This window comes from Xiphophorus hellerii, chromosome 4 (genome assembly GCF_003331165.1).
Source record: "Xiphophorus hellerii strain 12219 chromosome 4, Xiphophorus_hellerii-4.1, whole genome shotgun sequence".
Lineage (NCBI taxonomy): Eukaryota > Metazoa > Chordata > Actinopteri > Cyprinodontiformes > Poeciliidae > Xiphophorus > Xiphophorus hellerii.
Window position 1 is genome coordinate 5,145,049 of NC_045675.1, and position 14,641 is coordinate 5,159,689.

General features: G+C 39.2%; 1 protein-coding gene across 1 annotated transcript in view; it reads left to right on the forward strand.

The window, feature by feature from the left end:
* Window positions 1-383: 383 nt before the first annotated feature.
* The window catches only part of LOC116718293 (leucine-rich repeat-containing protein 4C-like), a 49,015-nt gene continuing 34,757 nt past the window's right edge, over window positions 384-14,641 (forward strand). The window contains exon 1 of the mRNA XM_032560106.1: window positions 384-1,395. The gene's annotated coding sequence lies outside the window, so the exon portion shown is untranslated. The remainder of the gene's footprint in view (window positions 1,396-14,641) is intronic.

Sequence of the window (14,641 nt, forward strand, 5' to 3'; positions counted from 1 at the left end):
ACAAGCATCTGTCAGTGCTTAACGCGGAGGACTGACAATACCCCTACATGTTGAGTGGGAATTTATTTGAGGACGGTGACTGTGGAGATAGTCCGTTTTAGATGACTGAATAGAGAATAACGCCTGTAGGTGGCAACCATACCTCATCGACAACTGAATCGCACGCGCACGCGCACTCCAGGTACACACAGGCGCATTTCCAACCCCATCAGATCCGTGCTTTATACATTAACGCTATTGATCCCCGATAATTAATGACTGCTGTGTGATTTAAATGGGCAGCGAGACGGGAAGCCAAAGTGGTCAAAGTTAAAGTGGTCCCTGGGCAATAAGGGGACCAGCGTGCACGCCAACACATGCGCAACAGACACACACGCTAGTGAGTCACAAGCGCGCACGGCAGATCTGCGCCCGGAGACGATTTGAGCGCGCTCGCTATTCAAGTCATGGACGGCAGCGAGCTGGGGGACCATTAGGAGCCGCTGGCAAAAAGCCGCTTTATTTGCAACACACGGACGTTGCAGCCTAAACAGCGCGGACTGGACCCACGCTGCCTGACAAGCGGAATTATCACCAATGTGATCAATAAACCGAACGGCTTTGACAGGGGGGGATTGAAAAATCTCACCCCGTACAATCTTCCCCATTTTACTTGACAGAAACGCTGTGTGCCATATGCTCTGCGAATTTCAGAGCAGCCTATGGCAAGCCATTTGTCCTGATGCGGAGCGTCTGATGGTTGCAGTGGGACGGCTATCCTCAATTTTATCCAATAGGCATTCTAAGGTTTTTCTGTGTTGGAGGCTTTTTTTTTTCATCTCTCGCTGCGCTGACCTTATTCACAAGGCTTTAAATAGGTAAACGTTGACTGTCATGCAGTAATGAACGTCTGACTTGGGAAAGCCATTGACTGACAGGTTTTTCTTTTCACTTTATTTTTTGTGTGTCTGTTTTTCTTTTGGCAAAATTTTATTTTGTGGATTCGCCTGGGAGGCTTTTTTAGGGTGAGAAGCGGCCTGTATACGGACTTCACTCCCCCCTTTAAAAAAAAAAAAACAACAAAAAAACAACAACAAAAAAAACTCTGCAGGATTTTCCTCCTCCTCGGTCCAGAGGAATACCTTCAAGTCCGGGAGGCTACTGCTTCTCCTCTGTGGGTTTAGAATGGTGACCGCACCGCAGATGAACGCAACTCTCAGAGTGTTTGGCGTTTTTCGCAGGCGAGCATCTTGACTTGTGATCGAGAGAGACGCGGACTGCAGCAGCCTCCAGCCCCCCTTTTCACATGGAGATTTGTGTCTCGGTGGTACTGCAAATCTTGAAAACGTGGACGGGGGCCCTGATGAATTTTCCTGCTCTGCTCTCGCCCTCGAGTTCTTTTATTCGAAAAAATGCGTAAGTATTTCATTCAGATTTGCTCCGTTTATCCCCTTTTTCGGTTGTTCGGAACTATCTACCATCGCCACTTAAGCTCCCGATTGGCGCTTAGCTTGTCCATTTACATGCCAAGAAATATACTTTTTGCGTCTTAATTCTGTCTGTGTAGAAATGTTCAAAAATCTGTCGCATTCTCTCTCAACATTGAGCTTTGTTTTGTGCTTCAATGGCTGTGACTGACATATAGACATGTAACGATAAAGAAAAGGAGATTTGAGAGGTAACTGGTGCAACAAATTCTCTCTTTGAGCGCTTTATAGAGACCGTGAGTCTGTATTAGTCCCTGTTGCCTGTAGGACATTACTGATAGAAAAAGGCCTACGTCATATGGTAATTCAAATTCAGTTCAGGTATTCTCAGCATACACGTTTGCAGCAAAAGGGGCGCCGGATTGGCCAGGTGAACTGGCTGGTCCATGTGAAGGGCGCTGTGAGTTTGAAGAGCAGAGAATCATGTTTTAAACAAACAACAACAACAAAAAAAAATCTTCTCCCGCATCATCCCAAATTTCATTGTGTCTTATCTTGTTTTGTCCTTCTGCGTCCTGACCGTGTAGCGAAAACAAAAACCTTAGTCCAGCCACCCATGGGTAATGCACCTCAAGCAAAAAAAAAAAAAAAAAGAAGAAAGCTACCCCCTCCAAACGCCCACCCCTCCCTACCACAGCTTGAGAAGGTTACCCACAAGTACGGGTTGCTTTTTGAAATGTAAAATGTCAAGTCCTAGAATTGTTGCTTTGGCAATGCTGCCTTAAAGAAAAGAAAAAAGAATCTATGTGGGAGCTGTCCATCAGTGTGTGGTGCTGAAAATGCTCTGCTTGAAGTGGCTTGAAGAGAGTCCTGCATTTAGAGCTCTGACATTGCAACTGAAATTGCTGCTGCAGCCAAAAGCTTTCCACTTAAACCGTAACCGACTGATCCTCAAGTGTGCCCTACCATATTCACATCTGGCGATTTTACGGCCAGCCTGTAAAATGAAGGACACGCTCTGAGTGAGGAGGGCTGGTTACCACGATATTTGCATGCATGTATGAGCACAGCTGACACAATCTGCAGTATCTCCATTTAAAGCTGGTTTAATTGCCTCTTTGAGAACTGAATTGTGAGGTGAGTTTTTTGTGTATTTAGGCAAATGAGTCTGCCAGGGATTTAGATTATTACCCATGTGAACATTTATAATTTAGAATGACAGAAAACACAAATTGTTTGCCATTTGGGGCCTGAAGATGCTTCATATCTTGTTATTACATGTGTCACAATTTATTTCGTACCCTATTCGTACAAATAGGCTATAGGATTTGTTCAGTGATGTTTTCTTTTTAACAGTCTACTGACGGATTTTCAGTTAGATGAATTAGAAGTGCTAACACCAGGACCACACACCTGTTAGTCTCTCAGTAGGACAATTGGCCACCTGAGGAGCCACACTGAGCTCCTAAATGTTCTTGGGGGGAAAAAATGAAGTTCGCTGAAGGGTTGTGTGCCAGCCGAGTTTCTGAAATAAGCGTTGTGTTCTGCTTGGTTGAGAATTTTCAGCCATTAAGTGTGGAAAACATGAGTTCTGAGCTTATGCAGCAGCAACGGCGGTTCTTGTCACGGCCTTTGAGTTTGCGAGTTTATCACCTTGTTAAATTGTTCAGTCATCAGGAGAGAAACAGCAGAACACAAGGAATGTGATCACCCTGACAAACGCTGTGGAGGTTTGGCATTTACCTGCCTGCCAAGCAACTGAATGGAGACAAACCACACTAGGGCTGCTCACTACAGCAGCCCCGACAGAAGCCCTCACTGTGGGAAATGAGCACTTGGGTGAATGAATTTCTCTTCATGCGTGACACACATGTAGTCAACCACTGGTAGAGAACAGGGTGAACGGTGACTCATCTATCCAAGGTTTTTTTCTGTGTCTGAACATGGTTTTAGTTCTTGCATTACTACTCAGGCAAAAAGGGTAATTTATGATTTCTGCAATAACATTCCTCCATAAATTTCTTGTGATATGCTCTATCTTTACTCCTGTGACACATAGTGTGACACATTTGTCTAATCTATTTTTTCTTGCTTTTTGGAAAACAACATGAAACCTTGTTATTTATGTTGTCATCACTCAACACCATTATATGTGTTAGAGTCTTCAACTAAGTGTATTTTAACAATCAGCCCTCTTTTGATATTGCTTCTTTTTTAAACAGAGCCACAGGAGTCTAAATAATGAGCAACTGGGTCTGCCCAGGGTTTTCACACTCAACGCTAAGCCTGCTGGGATGTTAATCATCAAGTAATATTTAGGGCTGGTTGCTCACATGTGCAATTTTCTTTGTTCAGATGTTGAATAAAGACTCATGCAAATAAGAATTCTTTGCTAAATCCGCCCAAGATCCTCATGTTATAGGGTCAATGACATTAAGTTAAAGACAGATTGCATGTGGTGCAGCCAAGTCTCAGTCTAATTTTAGTTTGACATTTTCAAAAAAAAAAAAAAAGAAGAAGAAAGTCTGATGATTGTACTTGCTCCGTGCCTGGTAGTGATGGTTTTGGTATGTGTCAATGAATAATTTTATGCTAATCATTGGTCTATAAAAGGACAAGGAATGAAAAATGATACTGGTGATTTATCAAGTCAACTTCAATATGAATTTGGAAAGGAGGGCACAGATAATCACTGGTGCAGGCCCGCCCCTTCCCCACCTGCAGCTGGTTAGCTGACAGAAAGTTAGATCTTCACTTCCCCTGCATTTAGAAGAAGGATAAATCTATCAGTCTGTCCAGGTTTTGTAATAATCAATATTTATGTGATTCGTTAATGGCAGTGAGAGGTACAAGTGATTGTTCTTTTAAAATAAACAAATGATATAGTAAAACGTTTTTGTTTAAAAATGTATGAAACTGTGTTATTGTTAGTAAAGTTTAACATCTTTAAGAAATTCCTACCAGCCACTGCCTAAAAATGCATAACAGGCCTGGACGATCTATATGTACTAAGATTTTGGAAGGTGTTTCAGGACTGAAACAGTATTGTACTGTACTCATGGTTTAAATTTTTTTTTTAGTGAAATGTCAGAAAAAGTGACAAATTGAGTTTTTTTTGTTGAAAGAAATGTAGTATAACTGCCACACACCCACATGTTTCTGACCAAGCTATGAAAAGGTGTAACATGCTGAACAATAAGCATTCAAAAATAATATTAATAGCATTATTGTTGTTGTAATAATCTGTAATCAATATCTTCTTGTTTTAAAAGAAAATTAGATCACATAACTTTTTTTAAAGAGGGTGGCATTATGTAAAAATCATCTTTTTAAGTTGTATATCATGTTATAATGTTATTTCCTCATCAAAGCATACCCTCAGGTTGCTTCCAACTAGTAAATGGCACAATGGGAAACCAGGTTGTACTGAAGGCAGAATGTTGGGAAGAGCATGAGCTTCTTAAAGAGACAGAGGCCAATTTCAAGTTGTCGAATTTCTTTTTGGTTATGTTTGATAATATACGGCATCTTTATAACAACTGTACTTAACATAGTTACTTAATTGTGCCTTAAAAGGGGCAATCTGTGTCTTGAAAATACATACAACCCCTTTAAGTTACTGCAATACTTTGAAACTGTGGTATTTTTACGCAAGTTTATCAGAAAGTGAGTTTCAGTACTTCTGCATACTAAATATCTTATAATAATTATGACAATAACAAAATTTTCATTTTAACACAACTGACCTTGGTCATAATTATCTCTGATTGTAGTTTTGCATGCACTCTGGCTTTTTTAATTTATTTTTTTTTTTGCTGAACGGTGTGCTGTGCAGACCCTGACTGTGGATTAATGCCTGATTTTGAAAGCTTTTGGTTTTAGCCTGTCAACACCAAAGAAATGCTGATTCATTTCCACGGTGCTCCGCATTACACTTTCCCAGCTGGTGACTGATGGTGGCAGTCAGAGTTTTTGAGGAATATGCTTCAAAATATGTAGGACCTGTTTTGTTGTTTCATCAATTCACACTGTTGGCTCATGATTCTGAATATCTCAGCGGGATTGAGGACCCAGGATGAGAGTGGGGCTAATTTGTGTAATTTGTGTCGCGTGTTCTGTCTGAATAAAGTGAAAAACAGCTCAGCTCAAAAAAGGCTTTTTAAAAACGTATAAAACATGGAAAAATGACTTGCGTTTATATATATATTTGAAGTGTGCGTCCTCGTGACATAAAGAAGTGAGCGGAGAAAACCTTGAGATTGGACTGACTTCCAGCCAGCTCCATTTTGATAGATTGCTCCTGCTATCTTTCCAGTAGTACCTCTAGAAAACATGTGTTTGTGTCGAGTCAAGAGACAGGGTGATCTCAGTTGGACCACTCGGGTGTGAAAGAGTCCAAGGCATGCCAGGCTGGAGAGAGACTTAGTGTTCACTGTAGCAGCTTAAGTTATGCCTTTGTGCACCAGAAAGGGGATTATTCTCTGAATCCTGCTCTGTGTCATTCACAATTTTGCTTTTCCAAATCAACAAATATGAGTGTGGTGATGGATGAAGAGATGATATTCACTTACTGTATGTGGTATTTCATTACAATTAAATGTGACTTGTGTGGAGCCGCTGCAGTGATGCCTGAAAAACATATATAACTCATGGCACAAATGTCATAATTGTTTTGACTGCGACTGTTGGTGCCTTACTTCACCATCTGTGTTGTGTACCATGTGTCTGCAGTGGCCTGCAGCAGAAGCCAGCAATCAACTCTAGCGAGACGCTCTGATAGAAAGAGTATTTTCAGTCGACAGGCACCATGTTTCTGCCTCTTCAGCAACCAGCCACTTTCTGCAAATGCCATAATGACCTTTTATAGATTTCTCTACAGATTCCCAACAACCTACACACATATACAGTTTGCAATAATGCACAAGTCAACATTATTTTCTGTGATTATATACTAGATATGGCAGTGTTGTGATGTGTGGCACAGCTGAGTTCTGCCCCCTGCTCTGAAGAATGCATAATCACAGTAAACAATAGCCCAAGGGCAATTATGCTTTCTTTTTTGCCATAACCCTCGTATTTATTTATTTATATGGGTTTCAAACTTTTATAAGTGTAACAACTTAAATAAAATCAGGACATATTAAAGCAACAATGAAAGAAACACATAAAGCAGTTTTTCGTGAGTTACTCTTCGGGATGTGGAGAGACCTGAGCGCTCTGATCCCAAGCTGATAGCAGGAGATGCCGATTAATTAAGTTCAGAGTCAAAGAAATGTCACACTTCATCTTTCAGCAGTCAGCATGTTGTATTCTATTTACAAGTAAAAATGAGTTCTTAGATAACATTTGATTATAATTATGCAGCAATGCAACATTTGTATTTACATGCAGTTTTTAAATTCACAATAGTTGAGTTACTTACAAGTTACAGTCAAACAATATTTAGCTGTAAATAAATATTTTTTTGTAAGTGTCAGAAACAATCAATTTATTTCCTCAATGTTATTATCTAAAAATAAATAAATAAAAAAATGGTTAGGCTGTGCCACATAAACACAATTAGCCAGTCAAAGCCATGAGTGGAATCATTATTATTTTTGCTAAACTGTGCCACCCCACTGCAATCACTCCTTTTGTTTTTTTCTCACCTGGAGGCTTTACAAAGGAGCAACAAATCAAAGAACATGTTAGATAGAATTAATTGGCCTGATTTGACAAATCTTGACAAAAAATTAGAGTTTTTGGGGGGGTTTTTATCTTTTATTGTAGTAGCATAATCCCATGCTATCGCCATTTTTAATCACATTTTCTGTTGTAGTTATAGTGACATGCTTACAGGTTTCAATTTGTACAGCAAATTTTAATATCAGACAAAGATAACCTATTTAGCACAAAAAGGTATTTTCAAATTATGAATTAATTGTCTATGAAAGAAATATATCCAAACCAAGCATTGCCTAGTTAGAAGTTAGTTCTCTCCTGAACCCGATATGTACTCTACCTCCTCCCATCAGTCATTTGCTGTTACTGGCAATTAGTCTTTTACACCACCGGGGAGGAATGTTGGCCCACTTTTCCTCGCAGAATTGTTTTAATTCAGCCCCATTGGAGAAATATGGGAATGAATGACCTGTTTAAGGTCATGTCACAGCAGCCCAGACAGATAAAAGTGTGGACTTAGCTTAGGCCATTTCAAAAACTTTATTTTGCTTTCTCTGAGCGATGGAAAAGTGAACTTGTGTTTCCTGTTTCATTGGCCTGCATAATGCAGACGCTCTTGAGCTTAGTCTCGCAAATTGATGACTAAACATTCTTATTCAGGATTTTCTGATGAAGAGCAGAATAAGTGATGCAGTGAATATGACAAGTCATCAAGGATACAGGCCATTAAAAGATCTCTTTACCATCACAATACTGCTACTAAACAACTGTTTGATGTTCTTTTTCTGAAATATTGTTAGTTTCATGCTACATGTCAGAGGAGGCCCTCCTTCCAAAACGTTTTATTTTTTGTCTCATCACAGACTGTAGGCAATCACTAAGACGATTGTTTCACGAGTTTGATAAATGTGAGACAGACCTTCGTGATCTTTAAGGACAGCAGAGGTTTGGCCTTGGAACTGTCTCACGGCAGCCGTTTTGCCCAATCACTCTAGTATTGTTGAATCATGAATCCTATCCCTAACTGAGACAAGTAAGGCTTGCAGGGTTTTGGATGTGGATCTGGGTTATTTTTGTACTTTTTTGATGAGTCAGAACAATCTTGGAGCGTTTCTGTGTACTGGTCAGTCCTGGTAAGATTTCCCTTCTTTTTTTTTTCTTTCTGGTAATTTGCTCAATAAATTATTCTTAATTGCAACTTAAGAATAATTCATGAAAGTGTGAGAAAATAAACTAAAGTCTTTGATATGGCAACTAATTTTTCATAGTACTTTATCCATGCTGCCAATTATGTTTGCCAATTGAACAATATTTCTTCTGCTGCATTTCACGTTGTAGTAAACACAGAGAGCAATCCCTGTATTGTCCAGTGTCCTTGGTCTTCTGTGTTGCTCTTTCCTCTCCAGCTCATCCCAAAGGTTTTCTGTGGGAATAAGGCCTGGAGAATTGGAAGGTCGTGGAGGAAGATCAGTTTTGTGTGTGTTGAGCCATTTCTGATTTGGCATTTTGATTTGAATTATTGTGCTGTTAAAAAAAACCCTCAATGACAAACTGTTTTTAGTGAAATAATCTGTGAAGTTCAAAACTTTCATGGTATTTTATCAAATTTATAATATCATGTATTCTAGTAATGTTTCTCAGGAAGAGACATAGACCAACAAAATCAAGCATTCGCCATACTCATCATATGATGCTTTTCCACATGTCCATCCTTGCTCTTGCATGAAACCTGGGGCTGTACTATCAACAGTGTTTATTCAGCCCATTCTCACTCCCAACTCGTCATATATTGACGCATGGGACGGTCCGTCCTCGTCACATGTTGACGCGCAGGGTACCCCTTTCGCGTCAATATGTGACGCGAGGTGTTTTACACTATGCCTTACCGTAATTTTTGCCCTAAACCTAACCAAATCGTTGGGTTTTGAAGGTTCGGCAGCAGTTACAAGAACCCTTCGCGTGAAAAATCCACGTAAAACATGTGACCCCCCCAAATCGTCAACATGTGACGCTGAAGGACTCTGCCCAAGTCGTCAACTTCACATATTGACGCGAAGGGGGTACCCTTCGCGTCAATATGTGAAGCATGGTCAGAAATTGTCCTAACTCGTCAATATATGACGAGTTGGGAGTGAGAATGTGTTGGTTTATTGATGGAAAGCTCAGTTGAAATTTGATCTCTTTGCTATTCAATTGGTATTTAATCAGCTTTATGTATATCAAGACAGAAAAGGCATTTGAATAGTAGCTAGGAGAAATTAATCAAACAAATGAGCTATTCTATTGAGATATTTTGCATCACCTAGATTGTGATAATTAAATTACTCACAAGATAAAAAAAACAATATATGATTTTACTGTTCTATTTATGTTTCTTCAGTTTTGGAAAGGTTTCTTTCTAAAGGAGGACAGCAGCTTGAAATTGAAATACCAGACCTCCAGATGGAAGTAAAAATGTCTATAAATCTATTTCCCATTGCAGTTCTTTCTCAGTCCATCTGCAAGATCATTATGTTCTCTGCATTCAAGTTTTTGCCAAAATTTTGAAAATCTAGGACAGTACTGACTGTCTGTGGAGACTCAAGAAATAGTCCAGATTACATTGCAAGATAAACTTTCTATAGCTGGTGAGAAAGCTGCTGGAGCTATACTGAAACTGTCACAGTCATATAAGATAGCTTCTATTGTAAAGCATGTTTTGATCTATAGTCCTGCCGGGACCTTATGAGACTTAATCTGAAATGTGTTGGTTAAACAACAAATCTACTCTATACACTACAAATGCCTCTAGCGTTGTGACCTCTACAGTTTTTTTCCCCCTCCCTTCATTCTTTTTGAAAATTGAAGTGAAATTGAAGGACTTTATCGACACTGCCAAAAATCAAAGCAAGTAATTCAGCTCTTGTGGTACTACTGTGATTTTGTTTCATCCTCTGCCTATTATAAACTAATTAATTATTTTCAGGCTAATAAAAAAATCTCAAACCTTGCTATACTAGGAGAGCAGGTTTTTGGATGACCAAGGTTAGTCAGATTGATCCTCAGCAGATTGTGTTTGTACACATCTCAGTGCCAATCCAGCAAGCAGTAGAAGTGATTTTTAATTTTTTTTGGCTGACTATTGAATTAAGAGACTGTTGAACAGACATTAGTTTTGCTGAAGCAGTGTGTGTAAAACTGTAAACCTTCAACACCATCATCATTTTCTTTGTTGTGCGAAAATCTGAACTTTTCACTTCTTTGGCTTTACCCATAACCCAGGGCTTTATACACTAGAAATTTCATGGGGGATGTCCTAATGTGAGAAGTCATGGTTCTGCCTATAACATTTTGTGGTTGGGTTTAAAGTGCTAATTAGACTGAGACTCACAGAGGGCAGAGAGGAGAGAGTCAAATCCCACCAACAGTTTGTGCAGCACCTGGAAATACTGCTTCAAAACGAAACAACAAAGCAGAATCCAGCCAACACTAATGAGAGCGATGTGCGTTTTCTGCTATTTGATGCATTAAGTTGAACTCCACTGTAGGTGAAAGGAAGCCCTTGGAAGGGCTTTGCCTCATGGCACAGGCAAATCTCATTGTCTGCTTATCAGCATCGAATTTACTCCGCCTTACTGAGATATTCCCTTCGAGAATTAGGGATAATAACTGAAGTGATGACTGGCATGATGAGCCTGTATCTCTCTCATGTTCAGTTCCCCCTCCTCCTTCTTTTCCTCTCTTTCTAACTCCTCACAAATCTATCTAATTCCCCACATTTTGATGTACATTTTATCTCCTGCCAGTTCATTTGGCTTAGATGTCTGTGAATATCTTAACACCGCTTAGAGTTATGCACGCATGGACTTTCATGTTACAACTTATGAGGAACAGACAAGAATTCATGATTCATGGTGGGAGTTAACTGAGTCAGTGTAAGAATGAAATTAATATCTAGTTCATTACTGCTCTGGCAAACACCACAGAGTGAAGTTACTGCAGTCCACTAGATTGGCTTAATTGGCAAAGATAAAGGCCCGGTAACTGTTGCCAAGACAAACACGACTAAAGCGAGATGGGAAATTGCAGGGATGACAAGCTTGTCTCTTTAGCGTGTTGTTCCTCAGCTACATCTTTACCCTTTTGTGTTAACACATTTTTCACCTATACTGTTTTGTGACATTTGAGGGACTCATAAAACACTGCAAGAACATCAAGTTCCTCTATTGTGATGCTCAGATATTTGGTGTAACCCCCTGGTTGAAATAAAAGATTGTCCTCTTCAATTACTAAATAACTAAAGGGAAAAGGGAACTTCTCTTTGTCATTGTCTTGATTCCTCAGTATTATCACATTACCAGTCAAGTTTCAGTGAGTTTATTAGATTAATGAAAGTTGTATGATATTTTCCCTCCTGTGTGATTGTTGCAAAATGATTGAATATAGATGCTCTGAGTCATATTTTTTGCAAATGATTCTATTTAAAATACTTCAGTTCACCTTCTATTCAACATTTTGACTTTACTCTGTAGCTACAAAAACAGGATATCAAAGGTATTGTACACCACTAATATCTGAATCAATATTACACATTAGTATAGTAGTGGGCTATATCTTACTTTGCTTAGATAGGTTGCTTTGAGTCTCTTTTCAAATTGGTGAGAGCAGGGTTTTTATGCTAACATAACCTTTGACGATGTATGATTTTGATTTTTATATTCCTATCTACCATTTTGTCTGAATATTTGTAGGATTTACCACATGACAACTTTGAATGCAATGTTCACGCCTTCAAAAATCACTCATGGACCGTTGCCTTACATAACTATGCTGTTAGGACAACTCATAGTCCAGAAACAAAACAGGCTTTACCACTTAACCTAGAAAGAAAATGTTTGTACGTTGTGCTGCTAAGCAAAATGCTGCTTCAGTATTCTGTTTTTTAAATAGCTATATTACATTTCAAGACAGTTCATTATAAGGTCACCACTTATTTGCTCAGTAACATGTTTTCAAACAAATAATTTTTTTTTATTGCAGTCAACATGATGCAAAGATTTGAGTTATTTCCATAAACGCAAGGCAGTAGCAAACAGAAATTTTTGCAATATGGTGACTACTTCTCTATCCAAATCACGGTCTTTGAAATCCCTGCATGCATGCCAGCTGTAAAGAGATATTTTAGGTGTCAAGTTAACACATTTTGCTTGTCATTTCTTCGCACTTTGTCCCCACTGTGAAGAAAACCGTAAGTCACATAAACTGACAAGACTAGGGTTTGTAGAGCATTTCACCCCTAACTGCAAGGGTAGCGGGTCAATCCTTGGCCCCTCCAGATGGTTGTTTAGCCCTTTCACATTCACACATAAGCCACCTTGGATTAGCATATGGTCCTGAAGGAAAGATGGATTTTAAGGTTTTAATTACTATTTCTTATCAGGGAATTAGAAAAAAAGCTAAGTATTAAGGTTTAGGTTAGAAGGGCAAACCTTGCCTGGTTAGGTTTTTATTACCAAAAATGGCATTTTAAACACTTATGACCATCTGCCTACAGGACACCAGATTAATTAGCAAAGTACTCAACATGTTAATTAGTAATGAAAACAATCATTAGGTAACACACTGGTGTTCAGTGAGTGTAAAGCACTTCTGTGTAGTACACAGGCAAAGTAAAATTTTGCTGGCTCATCTAACTAGCACCTGCAGCTTGGACTTTAATTATCCAGGCAGGAAATCCTGACACAAACTAGGGAGTCGCCTTTATCACACATTCTGAGCCCATTAATAATGATCGAGAAAGCAGTGCTGCTTGACCACTTTACCCACGGCTTGTTGTGCCGCAGTTTCATTTAACAGGTCCTGTCATATGACTGGTTGAGCATGCATCACTGTCTTCAGTATTGAGTTTAACATTGTTGAGAGACAGCTTTACTCTGGTTTACTCTGCTTGTTCAAATGTTTCTCAAAAACATTTGAACAAGAGACACAATTGGATTTTACATAACAAACCAAAACAAAGTTCAATATAAATGTGAAGAAGAAAGAAAATACTTTATAAAACCAGATTATTGTCTTTGCACTGATACCCTTTGTTAAATTGTTTTCAAGTTGCCTAATTAGTAAAGCATCAACATATATGTATTTTCCTCTCAGCATAACCATAGTCATTCTGTGAACGCCTCAGAGATTTGTTGTGGGATATTAGTGAACAAACGTTATAATGAAGACAAAGTAACACAGCAGCATACAGTCACCAGAAAGTGTATAGCAGGGTTAGGCTAATAAGCTTTGTCTGAAAATGGAAAAGTATTTCAAAACTACCTTCCTATCAATACACGCTTTTCCTCAGACTAACATCCTTGGCAAGTATAACATTAAGGCCCTCCACATACTCAGGTGTATGTCACTCTGCGGAGGTCTGCATATGGTTGAGACAGATTTATCGTGAATTTCTCCCAGACATGTCAAAGGTCAGTTTTTATAGTTCTGTACACTCAATGTGACACAGTAAGCTGCTTGGCACAAAATAGTTTTCACATAAAACAGTTTTGCATGTTTGCACAGGGCGGGGCACCTGACAGGTGTGCTGTGGCTGCCCTGATGGATAAGAAATGGGGCTACATGCCAAACTAGCTCATCAAACTTGCTAGTATACATTGGGATTGTGGAAAATCAAGGAATCTGTCATGAGATATATATGCAATCGGTATGTCCGAATATAAAATTTTAATTGTCTGTTGATAGTGCGAAGCCTATTTTAATTCTAGAGGAGCAACAACAAATCCATAGTTAAAAGAAAGCTGTGTAGGGAACTCTGCAAACATTTGAAATAAGGTGCCTTAGTCAAATAAAATGACAGACAATGACAAAAATTCATCACAGACAGAAAAAAAGTACAGTTTATTTAGCAGAATTATGCCATTGTGAGCCAGATAAAAAGCCTCACCCATACCCATTAGTTTGCCTACCAGTATCATCCAGTAGTGGTTTGTCATTCTTGGACAGTGATGATATGTCGACTATGTATCATGAGTCATTTATTATAGCACAGAGTGGCTCAGCTAAGGGGCATATGGCCATGTTGGATCACAGCCATGCTGCTTAAGGCGGGGTAAATGGATGGGTAGAGATTGGTGGTGCATTAGCTGTTTAACTCTGCATCGTGTTTCAGAGTGGTTCTACAGTAAGCTTTGCTGTTTATCCACCAGGAGTAAATAAAACATAACAATCACTTTTTTTCTGTTCTGTGATAGTAAATAGCTGTTCTTAAGGGATCAAGGCTATGACACTGTAAATAAATATCATCTATGTATGAATAACAGACAGAAAAGTGAAACATGGGAAAAAAGGAGCGTGCTTTCAAACCTTTAAAGTATCCTTGGCAACAAAAGACTGCATTGACACGGCGTTCAAAGCAGTTTGCCCCAACACTGACACACAGCTATGGCTGTGATCGGCAGTGATTGGCTAAATGCACCAGAGAAAAAGGTGCTGCAGAGCTATGGAGCTGACGATGGACTGTGTGTGTCGACTGTTGATTATCAGGAGAGCCTGTGGTTCCGTCTATTTCATATTCATGAGCCAAATGGTGCACG